Below are 17,142 nucleotides of genomic sequence, written 5' to 3'. Positions count from 1 at the left end.
CATTATCATACTGATACGAACAAACGTTGCCTCCGAAATGCTCTTCTAGTATAAGTAGTCCATAATGCTATAAAATGTGTTCAAATACTTCCGCATATAGCGTTTTCTTAAACGCAAGAGGGGAACCGGATACTAATCAGAAGGAATTCCACCAAACTGTAACACCACCTCTTTCGTACTTCACCGTTGGCGCTACATATGATTGCAGGTCCCAACAAGGATCGACAGATAAACATAATTATAGGCCTACATCGTTGACATAGGTGTATTGTAGAATTGTGGAAGATGTATTACGCTCAAGAATTATGACGTTTGTGGAAGACGAAAATCTCTTGTATAAAAATCAACATGGCTTTCGCAAACAGAGATCTTACGAAACTCAGATCGCTCTGTTCCTCGATGAGGCCCATAGCGCTATAGACAAAGGCATCCATTTTGATGCCGTGTTCCTTGACTTCGGGAAGGCATTTGACACCGTCCCGCACTGCTGTTTAGCGAAAAAATACGAGTTTACCGAGAATCGGACCGGATTTGCAATTCGATTTAAGACTTCCTTGCAGACAGAACTCAACAAGTAACTCTTTGGGACAAAATGGGCAAATGAAAAGGTAATTTCCGGAACACGCCAAAGAAGTATGGTAGGACCGTTACTGTTTACAATGTGTATAAAGGATCTACTGGAAAGCGTCTTATGGTCTTTAAGACTGTTGGCAGGTGATGCGGCTGTCTATGAGAAAGTAACAATGTCGGAACACGATTTGCAGAAAGATCTCCAGAGGATTCATGAATGGTGCAGGGTCTGGCAGTTGTCTCTGAACACAAAAAAATGTAACACACTGCGCATACGTAGAAATCGACGACTGCGGAACTACGCAGTTGTTGACAAATCGCTGGAAATCTAGGACCGTCCATCCGGACTGACCACAAGAGGAATGACCACATTAAGCAAATACTAGGAAAAACAGATGCCAGACTAAGATTGAAAGGAATAATATCAAGGAGCTGTAAGTCATGCACAAAAGAAATGGTTTACAAAAAGCTTCTTCGACTGATTCTTGAGTATTGTTCATCGATTTGGGACCCTTACAAGGTAGGGCTGATAGAGAAGATCCAAACGAAGAGCGGCGCGTTTCATCACGGGGTCGTTTAGTGTGCGCGAGAGCGTTACAGGGGTGCTCAACAAACTCCAATGACAGACGTTTCAAGAGAGGTATTGGGCATAATTTCGAGTGAGTACTTTCCGGGAAGACTCGAGCAATATATTACTTCCTCGGAACAAGTAACTAATTTACTAAAACGTATTGTCATTCCTGTGATACATTAGTACATCGATATTTACGAAGCGTTTTCCTGTAGGGGCTACAGCCGCTGTCGCTTAGTAATTTTTCGGGTACACAAGTTTTGAGTTTTAACTTTAAGTGCATTACCTTGTAACGCCGGAAATGCATATCCTCCTATTTCCATCTATTGTACTATTATTTTTTTTCCTTGTTTTGTTACCTCAAGATATGACATCTCTGTCTCTTTATATATTGTAATTGTTTTACTGTTTGTATATATATATTTATGCACTTATGTCGATGTATAATTGGTTTGTTTCGTAAATATTATTTGTATTTTTACGCTGGGTCTTGCCTAGGGAAGACTGCTATCGAACGATTACATCGATGGGTCGTGTAAAGAATCAAAGTGTGTAGGATCTTTGGTAGTGTTAACTCTGCCGCGTGGAGCGCGGGCAGAGGGGAGTCTGGCTGGAGTAGCGAGTGGAGCAGGTGTGTTGTGTGTAGCTCCCGCGAGTTGCCGCGCTTTCGGGGTTTGGCAGCATGTAATTGCGCTCGACTTGCGATAATAGTTTCTGACATGGTGTCGCGGACGGGAAGCATTAGCTGGCGCACATCAAGAGCCCGTTTCGTCTGGTGACCGTGTTGAGAAGAAGGCGCGCCAACATCCAGCTTCTGCAACAGCGACGGCCGACAATGAGTGACTGTCGCCACCTCCTCGATCGACGGCTTCAAACCTTCAATCAACCAACAAGGAAGACTGGAAGCACGTAAAGTTTTAGAACTGTATGGCAAACCTCAGCTTTTCAAATTGTTCCATTTGCCTCGCAAAATTACAGCAACTTAGCATGAACCTTTGTTGATCATTGTCCCAATTGCATTACCAAGCAGGGTCCCTTCCTTTTCCGAAATCAACCCGAGTGTCGTTGAAATTCAGATGCCAGCATTAAAGTACAATCATTCCATTTCACTGCTTTAATTTCAAAGTTCAATTTAAGTATTCATAGCTGGCTACAATATTTAGATTACGCAAGCACAAATTAAGAGTGCGAGTTTAGTTACCGTATTTTAGCTTACCTGTGACTGCAGCTCAGCTTGGTACGTACTAAATCTTACTATTGTTAATTGTTCAGAATCATTTAATTCAAGTTCAAAGCTAAATCTCTTATTTCTAAAGTGCGTAGATTCAAGTAGCTTTTGAAATGATTGTTGAGGTAGTCCAAGACTAACCGTATTTTACTGAATTTCGATGTGCTTAAGAAAGAAAGCTTCTTATTAATTTCAGTCACTAAATTAACTTTCAGTTTTCTTTTGCTAAATTAAGTCAGAGTGCAGCGAAAGTTATTACTTCTGACAAACTTTCAGTTTTCACACTACACGTGTCAACCTTCAGTTGCCACGCTTCTAGTGCTAATTATATGTGTAATTACCTTTCTTTTTCAGTTACTATAGTAATTGTCCTTAGGACTGGCGACCGTAATTTCCCCCAAATCTCAAATATCTAATTACCGCTAGTTAATTGTTAACGTAACGGCCGCACATTTACTTTCTTCATTAACTTTACCCCTTTTCAAAATTAATTTCCACCAGTTTCATTTGCATTTTTCCTTTCATTTAGATGTAACTCTTTCCTCCCTCTTTACCGACAGATTAACTTCGGTGACGATTGCTTTTCCCAAATTTCCATTAGGTACACGCGGTTTAATTTTTCACTGTCATTAAGGTCGATAAGTGAGAGGGAGGTTACACGTGGCGACCTGGTGACAGGACAATCTTGTTTTGAGGTTGTTCTGGACACGAATTTTGTATGGTGCAAATCTCGTAACAAAGTACTGGTTACGTACAGGCCGTTACGTCAGCGAGAATAAGTAGTGGGAGTAATCCTAATTATATTTGAGATTTGGCATTTATATTGAAAATTATCAAAATGAGTGAAGGCAACAATTGCCAAAATTTGGTAGACTTGGATACGGAACAATCGGTCGAACAGTGGGAAACGCGCACCGCGGTAGCCATTGTTCAGGGGCAGGCGGCTAGCATGAAAGACGCGACCGCCGAAACGCAACAAAGAGCAGAAATGGAATTCCAAACTTCAGAAAATGGTCGGAATCGGAAGTGAAAATCAAATCTGAATCCCTTGATGACGAATACGGGGGGACAATTAAAGAGGAAGCCGCTACGGAAGTAAAACCAGTAGTTTCCGGGAATTTAACTGATTTATTGAATGTTTTGATTAACGAAATCAAGAGTCAATCGGCCAGACAAGAAGCTCAGGCTGCCAAGCAAGAAGCTCAGGCTGCCAAACAAGAAGCTCAGGCTGCGAAGCAAGAAGCTCGGGCTGCCAAGCAAGAAGCTCAGTCTGAAAAATTTGAACGGATGCTAGACAATCAGAACAAAGCTATTAACGTTGTTATCAACAATGTTGGAGTTGTTAACACAAAAGTTGATACAATCAAAGAAGATATTGTTGTAATTAATACCGAAATCGGTAATCTTAAACAGGAAATGATAGGCGTTCAGGCGGAAATTGCGAGCATAAATACTCGTTTTTATTCCGAAATTAGCAGAATCGAGAAAAGTGTAGGAGAATCAGTTGCTCTGATCATCGAGAATGAGGTGACGGAACAAATTCAATTAGTGAAAAAAGAGGATCAAAAGAAGGTGGAAACTTTAAAGGCTTTAGTATCCGAAGTAGATACCAAAGTGACGAAGCAGGCTAACACCTGCGAAGAGAAAAAAAGGGAAGCAGAAACGCTTGCGACAACCACTTGCCAAGTAATTACGAGAGTGTCGGAATTAGAAAAGAAACTTGACGAAAAACAGAGCTATGTGCCAATCTATGCACATAGTTCGGAATTGTTGACGAAAGAGGAGCGGTTCGACCCCTTGAAAAAAGGCGGTATACACGCGACGGATTTCATTAAGAATTGTTAAAGGGTTTTACCCAGATCATGGACTAATGAGAGAAAAATTAATGCGATTATTGATGTGTTGGCTGGTGATGCCAAGCGTTGGGTCTTAAACCTCAACATTACGAACCTGACTTTTGACGAATTTAAAAATTTGTTTCTGGCTGAATACTGGTCAGAGCAAAAACAGCAAAGTGTCTGGCGCGAATTTGTCGTATCGAGGCCTTTCGATGCGAATTCGCGCGGTTCGATGAAGGAGTTTTGTGAGGGCTGGATCCGCAAGTTGGAATATTTGCGCGATCGCCGCACGGAATCCGAAATAGTCTGGGAACTCTACAAAAAGCTTCCAGATGATACAAAACGCTACGTAGGAAGCAATTACAGGACAATAAATGATTTCCTGGAAAGAGTGGAGGACGAGGACAATTGGCGCAATAATCGCGACAGTGGTAGAGGCCGTGGTAACAACAACGGGTACCACAGCAACCACAACAACGATAACCATGGGAATAATGCATACCGCAACCATGGCAGCAATAACAATAATGGTTCGGACCGTAATAACAATCGGTACAATGCAAATAATAACAGGAATGACGGAAACCAGTATCATACTAACGTGATACGGGCCTCACAGAATAGTAATAACGCCAGAGGGTGTGATCAGCCGCCTCAGCAGCATCCGGGGAGCGTATCTGCTGGGACGAGACAGGGAAACCATTAGCCGCGCCGGTGTGGGGCCGACCGGGCGTGGAGAAATTTTGGCGGCCCAATAACAGTAGAAAACCGAGGTGTCGTCGTTATGAAAATTCCGTATGGAATAATCAACGGCGGGAGAGTGTGCCAGTGTTAGGAGAAAGGAGTGCGTCCACAAGTAGTAGATCAGCTGTATACACGGCAGTAGAAAATACATTCACTGTCAGTGAGAACAATTTAAGTAGTGTTCCGGAAATCGATTATAAAGGGGCAGCTGTAATACCCACAGCGGAACTGGGGATTGAGTTTAAGAATGATTCGCAATTGTTGAGAGAAGATCAGATGTCGGATAACACGTCCGTCATTGAGCGAGGGGATGCAGAGAGGGATGAGGTCTGGTTAAGGCAGTTCGGTCGCTTATACGACGAACTAAGAGATTATAGGGGCCTGTACGGGAGAAGCATTTATGGAGATCGCGGACAGAATTTGCCGCGTCTCGTCCCACAGGAAGATAATATTTGTGAAGTGATGGAAAGTTCTGGCCCTAACCGGCAGACTTTACCAGAAATAGTTTATGTTAATGGGGAGCACGAGCAAGATTCGTCGTGTTTCGTTCCGCAGGAGTTAGATGTTGAAGTAGTAACGGAAAGTTCTGGCCCTAACCGGCAGACTTTACCGAAAGTTATAGTGGTAGAAGTAGCCGACCCATCCGATGCAAACCTCCAGTTTAAACATTGCGAGAGTATTAAGGAGAAAGATTACGAAAATTTTAGTGATAGCCGGACACGATTGGTAGAAAAGCACATAGATTACGGCGTGTATGAGGTTAGAGCTGACGTTATGCGGTCAGACGGTAGCAGTGTGGGTTGCGCAGATCCAGAGGAAGTAATTTCAGATGCGACTGGGCACATTCCTCCAGGTAGATTGGCAGATGAGATCAATCTGACTAAAGAGGAATCAACGAAGGTGACAATTAGTGAATTATAGCAATGCAACACTCACTAGTTGACGAGTTACAGGAAAAGGTTTCGGTATTGGAGGCGAAGCTACAGACTAAGCCTCAGGACAGACGTGTTGAAATTAAAACTGTATGTGAACAGAGGCTGAAAAAGCCGCCAGATAAACCGGATTTAGGATCAAAGCCGGATGGTTTTTTCTGGAATGACCTGGATATAGACGAGGATTTACTGTGGGAAAATAAAGAAACAGTCGAGGACAAGTGTAGACAGATAGTAGTGTCAATATGCACGACCTACAACTAAACGTGTTGATTGACACCGGTGCAGAACTGAGTGCTGTATCTGGGAAAATATTTGAGTTACTGAAAGACAGACCTGGCATCGTAGTTATGCCAGTAACAGGAGTGAAAATTATTGGTGCTACTGAGAAGGCCAGTAAACCGGTCACAAAACAGATTTTTGTCAACTTCGAGATATGTGGGGCACGATTTGAACAAGAGTTTGTCGTCGTGCCAGACTTAACTACGGAAGTAATTATCGGGTTAGACTGGCTATTAAAGTACCGTGCAGTGATTAACTGCGAAAGCAAAACTTTGACATGTATGTCACTAGATAAAACAATGGTAGTTGGTTTTGACGAGGCAGGAGACGGTGTGCGTAGGCAATACCAGCCTATACACATTGTTAACTGGCCGGATGACATTGACGTAGGAATGAGTTTGAACTGCCGTAACATGAGGAATTTCGGCATTGACAAAAGTGTAGAAAGTGAATTGGAAGAGATAATCAAATTCCCTCCATGGATTGACATTAGTATTGGTGTGAAAAAAGATCGTTTGCGAGAAGTAATGAAGCTTAAAGCCGATGCTCGCATACGTCGTCATGACGCTAAAGCGCGTTTTGCTAAGTTTGCGATCGGAGACTTAGTATTTGTAAAAGCTCATGAGAAATCGAGCGAGATAGACAATGAAATATCTTAATTTAAGTTTGTTTATAATGGACCATATAAAGTCATTGGTATACCTCACACAAATGCTTATTGCTTAGAGTATCCAAGCTCTGGAAAACTATTAGGTATACGGAACATTGTAGACTTGAAATTGTACCAACCTAGGATCGATTAATACCACACAATGGGTAATTTATACAGTATGTAAAATAGAGTGTAAGATTTAACGATTTGCTAGATTGCCATGCTTTTGACTGACCAAGGTCATTAAAGAAGTTGTAATTAATAAGTAATTAATTTTGATTAATCAATTTAATTTTAATCAATTTAATCATGATCTAATCAACTGAAAAATCCAAGCTGCTAGTTTGTTTTCAGCTGAGTCACAGTAGATTAAGGAATGTAAATATGATTTTGTAAATAGCTGTAAGATTTCATAAATATGTGATTTACTAGTCATTGCCGATGTACTTAGACGCTGTTTTAAGTTTCAGGCTAGTACATGCGTGTGATGATGGACAGTGTTGAGTTATCCACTGTGATAGTGTTTATGGACTCCTTGAGATTACTCGGGAGTGAGTTTTTCCGAAAGAATTCAGTGAAACGGACGTTCTGGAAACGCCGTCACAAGGGCGAGTGAGATCAAGCGTGCCGCACACGCGGGCGCAACAATACTGGCGAGGCGAGCCGCTGTCGGCTCTTGTGCCGCTGTTGGCTCTTGTGCTGCTGTCGGCATTCTTTGTACTTGCGAGTAGGGGAGGCGGAATTGTTTTTCTTCCTGGACAGCTGAAAGAATTCTGCTGTTAATATTTATGTTTTTGTCGATCTGCTGTACATTATTTTCTTGTTTAGCGTTAAATAGATTCTCGTGACGAGACTATTAATTATGAAAAGGTTATATAAAATGTGTAGTCTATTTAATTATTTTTTGCGTATTTTGATCTACCTGTTTTTATGACCATGCACTGTAATTAATTTTGCAAATAGTATTCCATTTCTTATAGTGTTACGAATTTTAATGATTTTGGAATAGCTAAACCATTTTCTATGTTTTCTATGAATTTTGATATGTTATCAACGTGTTTTATTTTGTGCAAGATGACAGAGTGGAATAAGATTAGGAGTGTCTCCACTCAATTATTATGGTCTAAAAATCGATTTATGGTTAATTAGACGAATGCTAAATTTTGTTGATGTTTTGAGCATATGCATTTCCGCTGTTTCTTTTTTGGGACATTTTTTGAGTCTGTTTACGTTACACGAACATCCTCAGACAATGTGGGGCACGAGTAACGCCGCAAATGCATATCCTCCTATTTCCATCTATTGTACTACTATTTTTTTCCTTGTTTTGTTACCTCAAGATATGACATTTCTGTCTCTTTATATATTGTAATTGTTTTACTGTTTGTATATATACATATTTATGCACTTATGTCGATGTATAATTGGTTTGTTTCGTAAATATTATTTGTATTTTTACGCTGGGTCTTGCCTAGGGAAAACTGCTATCGAACGATTACATCGATGGGTCGTGTGAAGAATCAAAGTGTGTAGGATCTTTGGTAGTGTTAACTCTGCCGCGTGGAGCGCGAGCAGAGGGGAGTCTGGCTGGAGTAGCGAGTGGAGCAGGTGTGTTGTGTGTAGCTCCCGCGAGTTGCCGCGCTTTCGGGGTTTGGCAGCGTGTAATTGCGCTCGACTTGCGATAATAGTTTCTGACATGGTGTCGCGGACGGGAAGCATTAGCTGGCGCACATCAAGAGCCCGTTTCGTCTGGTGACCGTGTTGAGAAGAAGGCGCGCCAACATCCAGCTTCTGCAACAGCGACGGCCGACAATGAGTGACTGTCGCCACCTCCTCGATCGACGGCTTCAAACCTTCAATCAACCAACAAGGAAGACTGGAAGCACGTAAAGTTTTAGAACTGTATGGCAGACTTCAGCTTTTCAAATTGTTCCATTTGCCTCGCAAAATTACAGCAACTTAGCATGAACCTTTGTTGATCATTGTCCCAATTGCATTACCAAGCAGGGTCCCTTCCTTTTCCGAAATCAACCCGAGTGTCGTTGAAATTCAGATGCCAGCATTAAAGTACAATCATTCCATTTCACTGCTTTAATTTCAAAGTTCAGTTTAAGTATTCATAGCTGGCTACAATATTTAAATTACGCAAGCACAAATTAAGAGTGCGAGTTTAGTTACCGTATTTTAGCTTACCTGTGACTGCAGCTCAGCTTGGTACGTACTAAATCTTACTATTGTTAATTGTTCAGAATCATTTAATTCAAGTTCAAAGCTAAATCTCTTATTTCTAAATTGCGCAGATTCAAGTAGCTTTTGAAATGATTGTTGAGGTAGTCCAAGACTAACCGTATTTTACTGAATTTCGATGTGCTTAAGAAAGAAAGCTTCTTATTAATTTCAGTCACTAAATTAACTTTCAGTTTTCCAGTTTTATTAATTCTTTTGCTAAATTAAGTCAGAGTGCAGCGAAAGTTATTACTTCTGACAAACTTTCAGTTTTCACACTACACGTGTCAACCTTCAGTTGCCACGCTTCTAGTGCTAATTGTATGTGTAATTACCTTTCTTTTTCAGTTACTATAGTAATTGTCCTTAGGACTGGCGACCGTAATTTCCCCCAAATCTCAAATATCTAATTACCGCTAGTTAATTGTTAACGTAACGGCCGCACATTTACTTTCTTCATTAACTTTACCCCTTTTCAAAATTAATTTCCACCAGTTTCATTTGCATTTTTCCTTTCATTTAGATGTAACCCTTTCCTCCCTCTTTACCGACAGATTAACTTCGGTGACGATTGCTTTTCCCAAATTTCCATTAGGTACACGCGGTTTAATTTTTCACTGTCATTAAGGTCGATAAGTGAGGGGGAGGTTACAACTTTATTATACACTCCTGGAAATTGAAATAAGAACACCGTGAATTCATTGTCCCAGGAAGGGGAAACTTTATTGACACATTCCTGGGGTCAGATACATCACATGATCACACTGACAGAACCACAGGCACATAGACACAGGCAACAGAGCATGCACAATGTCGACACTAGTACAGTGTATATCCACCTTTCGCAGCAATGCAGGCTGCTATTCTCCCATGGAGACGATCGTAGAGATGCTGGATGTAGTCCTGTGGAACGGCTTGCCATGCTATTTCCACCTGGCGCCTCAGTTGGACCAGCGTTCGTGCTGGACGTGCAGACCGCGTGAGACGACGCTTCATCCAGTCCCAAACATGCTCAATGGGGGACAGATCCGGAGATCTTGTTGGCCAGGGTAGTTGACTTACACCTTCTAGAGCACGTTGGGTGGCACGGGATACATGCGGACGTGCATTGTCCTGTTGGAACAGCAAGTTCCCTTGCCGGTCTAGGAATGGTAGAACGATGGGTTCGATGACGGTTTGGATGTACCGTGCACTATTCAGTGTCCCCTCGACGATCACCAGTGGTGTACGGCCAGTGTAGGAGATCGCTCCCCACACCATGATGCCGGGTGTTGGCCCTGTGTGCCTCGGTCGTATGCAGTCCTGATTGTGGCGCTCACCTGCACGGCGCCAAACACGCATACGACCATCATTGGCACCAAGGCAGAAGCGACTCTCATCGCTGAAGACGACACGTCTCCATTCGTCCCTCCATTCACGCCTGTCGCGACACCACTGGAGGCGGGCTGCACGATGTTGGGGCGTGAGCGGAAGACGGCCTTACGGTGTGCGGGACCGTAGCCCAGCTTCATGGAGACGGTTGCGAATGGTCCTTGCCGATACTCCAGGAGCAACAGTGTCCCTAATTTGCTGGGAAGTGGCGGTGCGGTCCCCTACGGCACTGCGTAAGATCCTACGGTCTTGGCTTGCATCCGTGCGTCGCTGCGGTCCGGTCCCAGGTCGACGGGCACGTGCACCTTCCACCGACCACTGGCGACAACATCGATGTACTGTGGAGACCTCACGCCCCACGTGTTGAGCAATTCGGCGGTACGTCCACCCGGCCTCCCGCATGCCCACTATACGCCCTCGCTCAAAGTCCGTCAACTGCACATACGGTTCACGTCCACGCTGTCGCGGCATGCTACCAGTGTTAAAGACTGCGATGGAGCTCCGTATGCCACGACAAACTGGCTGACACTGACGGCGGCGGTGCACAAATGCTGCGCAGCTAGCGCCATTCGACGGCCAACACCGCGGTTCCTGGTGTGTCCGCTGTGCCGTGCGTGTGATCATTGCTTGTACAGCCCTCTCGCAGTGTCCGGAGCAAGTATGGTGGGTCTGACACACCGGTGTCAATGTGTTCTTTTTTCCATTTCCAGGAGTGTATTATCAGTATATATATGTTAGTGTTCCACATAAATTTAGTGACACTTGTGATCTGTAGTTAATAGAGTATTACTGTTATTGTCTGGATAAATTTTCTAAGAAGATTGTAAACAACCATGAGCAAGAAGTGTTTCAGCTGCTGTAGGAAAGTTAGTTCTGGGGTTCTGCGCATCTGTTGTCAAATGGTTATATTGGGGGCGATATAGTGGCATGGGAATAGGGGAGGTAGAGAGGTCTCTTGCATGGTGTTGCAAAATATCTTCAAGGGATGTGAAAATAGCTGAACAGGAAGGGAAAATTAAAGCCCTTAAAGCGGAACTGGACAGTGCTAGGGAGGAACTGGTGAAGTTAATGGGGGGAGAAGGGTGAAAACAGGTGGGAAATGGTAGCAAGAAACAGGGGCCATTTGAAAACAGTATCTGACAGTTTCATCATTTACACAAACAATAATTTTGCCCTGCTACCTCAGTTAACTCAGGAATAGGTTCAGGTGGACGTAAGTGTAGTTAATACTCAACAGACTTTCACCAGGAAACCAATGGTTTCAAAAAAACTGGAAAGTGCTATAAAAGTTCTGTTGTTAGATGTTATCCACGGAAGAGGTGTGAGCCAGAGCTTGCAGGAAAAACTAGGTGACAGGTACAGCTACAGGTACAGGTCACAAGTTTTTCAAGACACTGCGTGCCCTAGCCAACTGACTGAGGACGCAGGATCATTGTGCAAGGGTTTTCCAAAGCAGGATCATGTTGCTATAGTGGGTGAGAAGGAAACAGTATTGGCAGAGATAAAGGCTACAATACTGAGTGTGACCGTGTAAAAATAGCAGCTGCAACGAACCATGCAAATGTTGGCTCGGTTCTCATTTTCATGCGGCATGATTGGCCCCAATTGAACAGTTCTGTTAGGTGGGTCAATATGGAGTTAAATCAGCTGCTTCGGGCAGCTACTTCGTCAGGCTTAGGTTTGGTTCATGTTGCTGCTGTTAGTAGGTGAGACTTCACGAGGCATGGCCTACATCTCAGTAGGAAAGGGAAGGGTGAATTGGCCGGGATAATAGAATTAAGTTTAATGAGACGCTCAGACAGGTAGGTACCACAGATGTTAAAATATCGCAAGATTATGATAAAAGTACAGTGAAAAAGGACAATGATGTTAGTGTATAGCTTCAGAATATCAGGGGATTAAAAATCAAAATATATGAGCTTCTTGTTTATTTGAAGATTTAGAAACTGAGGGTCGAATAGATGTACTATGCATGTCTGAACATCATATAATTACAGATATGGAAGACGTACATGTAGGTTGGTATAAGCTTTCAGCACACGTAAGTAGACACACTATGGAGGTAGGAGGAGTTGCCGTATCTGTCAAAATTTATCATAATGTGAAAAATTTAGAAACGAAAAAATTTTGTGTGGAGCAACATATAGAATCATGTGCCTGTGAACCTGTGAGGTTAAACTAAATAAGGTACTTTCATAATTGTAGCTGTGTATAGGTCCCCCTTGGGAAAGTTTCAACTGTTTCTGAAAAACTTGGATTCTTTGTTATGCTAGCTACTAGACAGAGGGAAGCAAATTATTGATTGTGGGGATTTCAATGAAGATTTTCTGAAAGAGTGATACAAAGCATGACCTTGAACTGTTACTTAGTTCTTTCAATTTGACATCAGCTGTCGATTTTCCTGTCCAGGTAGTATAGTAAAGCGGCACACTGATACATAGTGTAAACCAAGGTAAATTTAATCAAATAAAAACTTTTCCCGTTAAGAATGGTCTTTCTGTTCATGATAGACAGCTAGTTACAGTATATGACATAGCTCCATACAGTAACGAAAAACAGACCCCCAAAATAGTGCGTTTAATTAACGATTTAAGGATCGAAAATGTAAGGTAAAGTTTCTAGCAGTTACTTTGGGATGAGGTGTATAGGGACCCTGACGCTAATTTAAAATTTAACCTATTTCATAATATCTTTATAGTATATTCGAAAACATTTCACATAAGAAAACAATGAAACATAATTGTAAGAAATCGTTTAAAAATCCATGGTTTAGTAAGGGGATAAAGCATCTTGTAGACAGAAAAAGTAATTGTATCATGTAGCTAGAAGAAGTAATGACTGAGAAACACTCAAACATTATAATAACTACTGCACTGCATTAACAACAGTTACTAAAATATCCAGAATTAAGTGCAGTATGTCTGAGATTAGCGCCTCTGATACTAAAATTTAAAAAAAAATGGAATATTGTGAAAAGGGAAACAGGGAAACCGAGAGCACAGGAAGATTGTATTTCTATCAGACACAATGAAAAGTTTGTTAAAAAAACTCAGAAGTAGAAAATATTTTAATAATCATTTTTTAACTGTAGAGAAAGTAGGATCTAGCTGCTCATTAGAAAATGCAAGGCTGCATGTGGAAGAAGCAATACCTATGCAATTTTATAACACTGAAATTCAGCCCACATCTCTTACTGAAACTAGGAAAATAATAAATTCATTCAAAAGTAAAAGTTCACAACTCATTGATGACGTTTCCGACACAGTACTAAAAGCTTCTTCTCAACAGATAAGAAGGATTCGCAGCGACGTACGTAGTAGCTCACTGTAACAGGGCATCTGTCCAGATATTCTGGAATATGCTGTTCTTAAACTATTGCATAAAAAAGGGGATAGGTATGATGCTAACAACTACCATTCAATCTCACTTCTGACAGCTTTAACCAAAATTCTTGAAAAAGTGATGTGGTGACTAGGAGCTTCGCACACTTGTAAAAATGAAGTACGAACAAAATGTCAGTTTGCTTTCCAGAATGGCTTTTGAACATAAAATGCTGAATTTGCTTTCACTGATCAAATATTAAATGGTCTGAGCAACAGAACATCACCCACTGAAATTTCCTGTGATCTCTCACAGGCTTTTGATTGTGTCAATGACGAAATTCGTCTAGACAAACTTAAGTATGGTGGTATGAGTGAGACGGTATACCAATGGTTTAATTTATATTTAAGTGGAAGAATGGAGAAGGTTAATATGGAGAGTACAGGTAGTCCGCAAAAATCAGAAGAGTCCTTTAATTTGGGAGTTACCAAGAATGGTGTCCAACAGGGTTCAGTCTTGGGTCCCTTATTATCCTTAATGTAATGACTCGCCACTCTGTATTCATGAAGATACAAACAAAAATTAACTGAGGAAATTGTAAATAGTGTCTTTCACAAAATTAAGTGGTTCTCTGCAAACTGACTCTCGCTAAATTTTGAGAAAACACAGTATATACTATTCTGTACAGTGTATTGGAATGGCTTAACACCATTGATAAATATAGACTCTGGACAGGAGTCTGTTCCTAAGGCTGAGTATTCAACATATCTGGGTGAGTGCACTGATGAGAAATTGAACTGGAAAAAACACACAGATGATCTATGAAACAGTTGGGTTCGGCTACTCATGCTCTTAGAGTTATTGCAAATTTTTGTGATAAACATATCAGTAAATTAGCCTACTACTCCTGTTTTCATTCACTGCTTTCATATGGCATCATATTCGGGGCAATTAATGATTAAGTGAAAAAGTATTCTTTGTAGAAAAGCGTGTAATCGGGGTAATAGGTGGAGTCCACCCCAGATCACATTGCCGACATTTCATTTAGGAACTCCGGATATTCACAGTACCTTCACTTATGAGATCTGTTATTAATAACCCACCCCAATCAAAATATTAATAGGAGAGTGCATAGCTACAACATTAGAAGAAGGGTGATCGTCACTATGTCGCGCTAAATCTGACTTTAGCATAGAAAGGGGTGAATACGAAATGTTGTATTTGGAAGCTATGGAACAAGTAGTAAGGTAACATGCAATGGAACGTGCGAGGCAAGCTAAAATGTAACTGGAGTGTAGCTGCGCCGTGTGTGATCGCATCCCGTGTGCTAAGACCACCAGTTTTTTCGTTGAAATAAAGTCTGAAATATTTTAAGACCGTGACAAATGCATATTATACGCCGATTGCATACTTCAGAGTCAAGGTTTGATACTTAAGCGTCCACAAAAGAAAAACTAAAAGGGAGGGATGGGGGAAACTGCGAAAGAGGACCTGATGAAAGACAACTCTGAATGACAATTAGCGTACTAGCTTAGAGCACACTGAAAAAAGTCGTGGGATACCTCCTAATATCGTATCGAACTTCCTTTTCCCGACGTAGTGCAGCAGTTCGACTTGTTGTCTTTGAAAGTCCTCTGCGGAAATATTGAGCCATGTGCCTTTTATAGCAGTCCACAATTGCGGAAGTGATAATGGTCCAGGACTCTGTGCACGAACTGGCTTCTCGATTATGACCTATAAGAGTTCCATGGGATTTATGTCGGGCGATCTAGACGGCCAAATCATTCTTTCGAACTGCCCAGAATGTTCTTGAAGCCAGTCGTGAACCATTGTACCCCGAACACGTGGCGCATCGTCATCCATAAAACTTCTGTAATTGCTTGAGAACGTAATTTACATAAATGGCTGCAAATGGTCTCCATGTACCCGAACATAACCATTCCAGTCAATTATCGGCTCAGTTGGACCAAACGCACAGTTCATTTCATGTATACACGGCCCACACTATTCTGCAACCACCACCAGCTTGCACAGCGCCTTGTTGACAACTTTGGTCCATGGCTTCGTGGAATCTTCGCTGCAGTCGAACCCTACCATCAGCTCTTAAAAACTTAAATCGTGACTCATCTGTCAAGACCACAGTTTTCCAGCAATCTAGGGTCCAACTGATATGGTCACAAAAGACGCTGCAGGCGATGTCGTGCTGTTAGCAAAGGCACTCACGTCGATCGTCTGTTACCAGACCCCACTGACAACAGATTTCGCAACACCGTCCTAACGAATACGTTCGTCGTACGTCCTACAGTGATTTATACTGATATTTCACGCAGTGCAGCTTGTCTGTTAACTCTGACAATTCTACGCAAACACCGCTGCTCTCACTGTCGTTAAGTGAAGGCAATCGGTCATTACGTTGTCTGTGGTGAAAAGTAATGCCTGAAATTTGGTATTTTTGGCACACTTTTGACAATGTGGATCTCGGAATATTGAATTCCCCAACGATTTCCGAAATGGAATGTCTCATACGTGTAGCTCCACCTATCATTCCGCGTTCCAAGTCTGTTAATTCACGTCGCCGTCCATAATCACTTCGGAAATGCGTAGAAATGACAACTTTGCCAATTCACTTCCCTTTTGTACCTTGTGTACGCGTTACTACCGCCACTGTACATGTACGTATCGCTATCCTATGACCTCAGTGTAAGTGATTACAATATGTGGCAAGAACACGCAGGCAATATCGGAACCTGAGAAACGAGGACAGTTGATAATAGTTGCATGTTATATGTGTACTGGATGGAATAACATACCTCTAGCAATATTAATTCCGTGGGCTACGTCGTTTTGAGAAACACACACAAAAAAACTGTAGAAAATCCATTTTTGTTAATTTTGGTCTGTCACTTGTCACGTTTACCTCTGAATGCGTCCTTGTTGCACGGTCCACAGCTTTCGTGTGCTTAGCATACCTCCAAACAGTACCCACAAAATGCAGTCACTGGTTCACTGTGTGTTTATGCCGTTGAAGGACTTAAATTCAGAATGAAGCGATTAATTGCTCGTAACAGCACTGTACGTGGAACTTCTTTTCCTCTCATTTTAATAATGCAGCGCAAATTTATTCCACTAGAAACCTTACCCTATGGTCGGGTAGGATTCTGCATTTATGGTGATCTTTTTACTGTTTGTGCTTTACAAATTACATTTTTTAAAACTCTCTTTCGACTAAGACTCGAATATTGCTCGTCAGAATGGATCCGTACCGGATAAGATTGACAGAGGATAGAGAGAAGATCCAAAGAAGAGGAGCGTGTTTCGTTACATGCTCCATTAGCAAGCACGTGGCAGACACTGAAAGACAGGCGTTCCACATCAAGGTGTGGTTTACTGAATTTCCAAGAGCGTAC

Source organism: Schistocerca piceifrons, chromosome 4 (assembly GCF_021461385.2).
Source record: "Schistocerca piceifrons isolate TAMUIC-IGC-003096 chromosome 4, iqSchPice1.1, whole genome shotgun sequence".
In the NCBI taxonomy this organism is placed as follows: domain Eukaryota; kingdom Metazoa; phylum Arthropoda; class Insecta; order Orthoptera; family Acrididae; genus Schistocerca; species Schistocerca piceifrons.
This window is presented reverse-complemented; position numbering follows the sequence as displayed.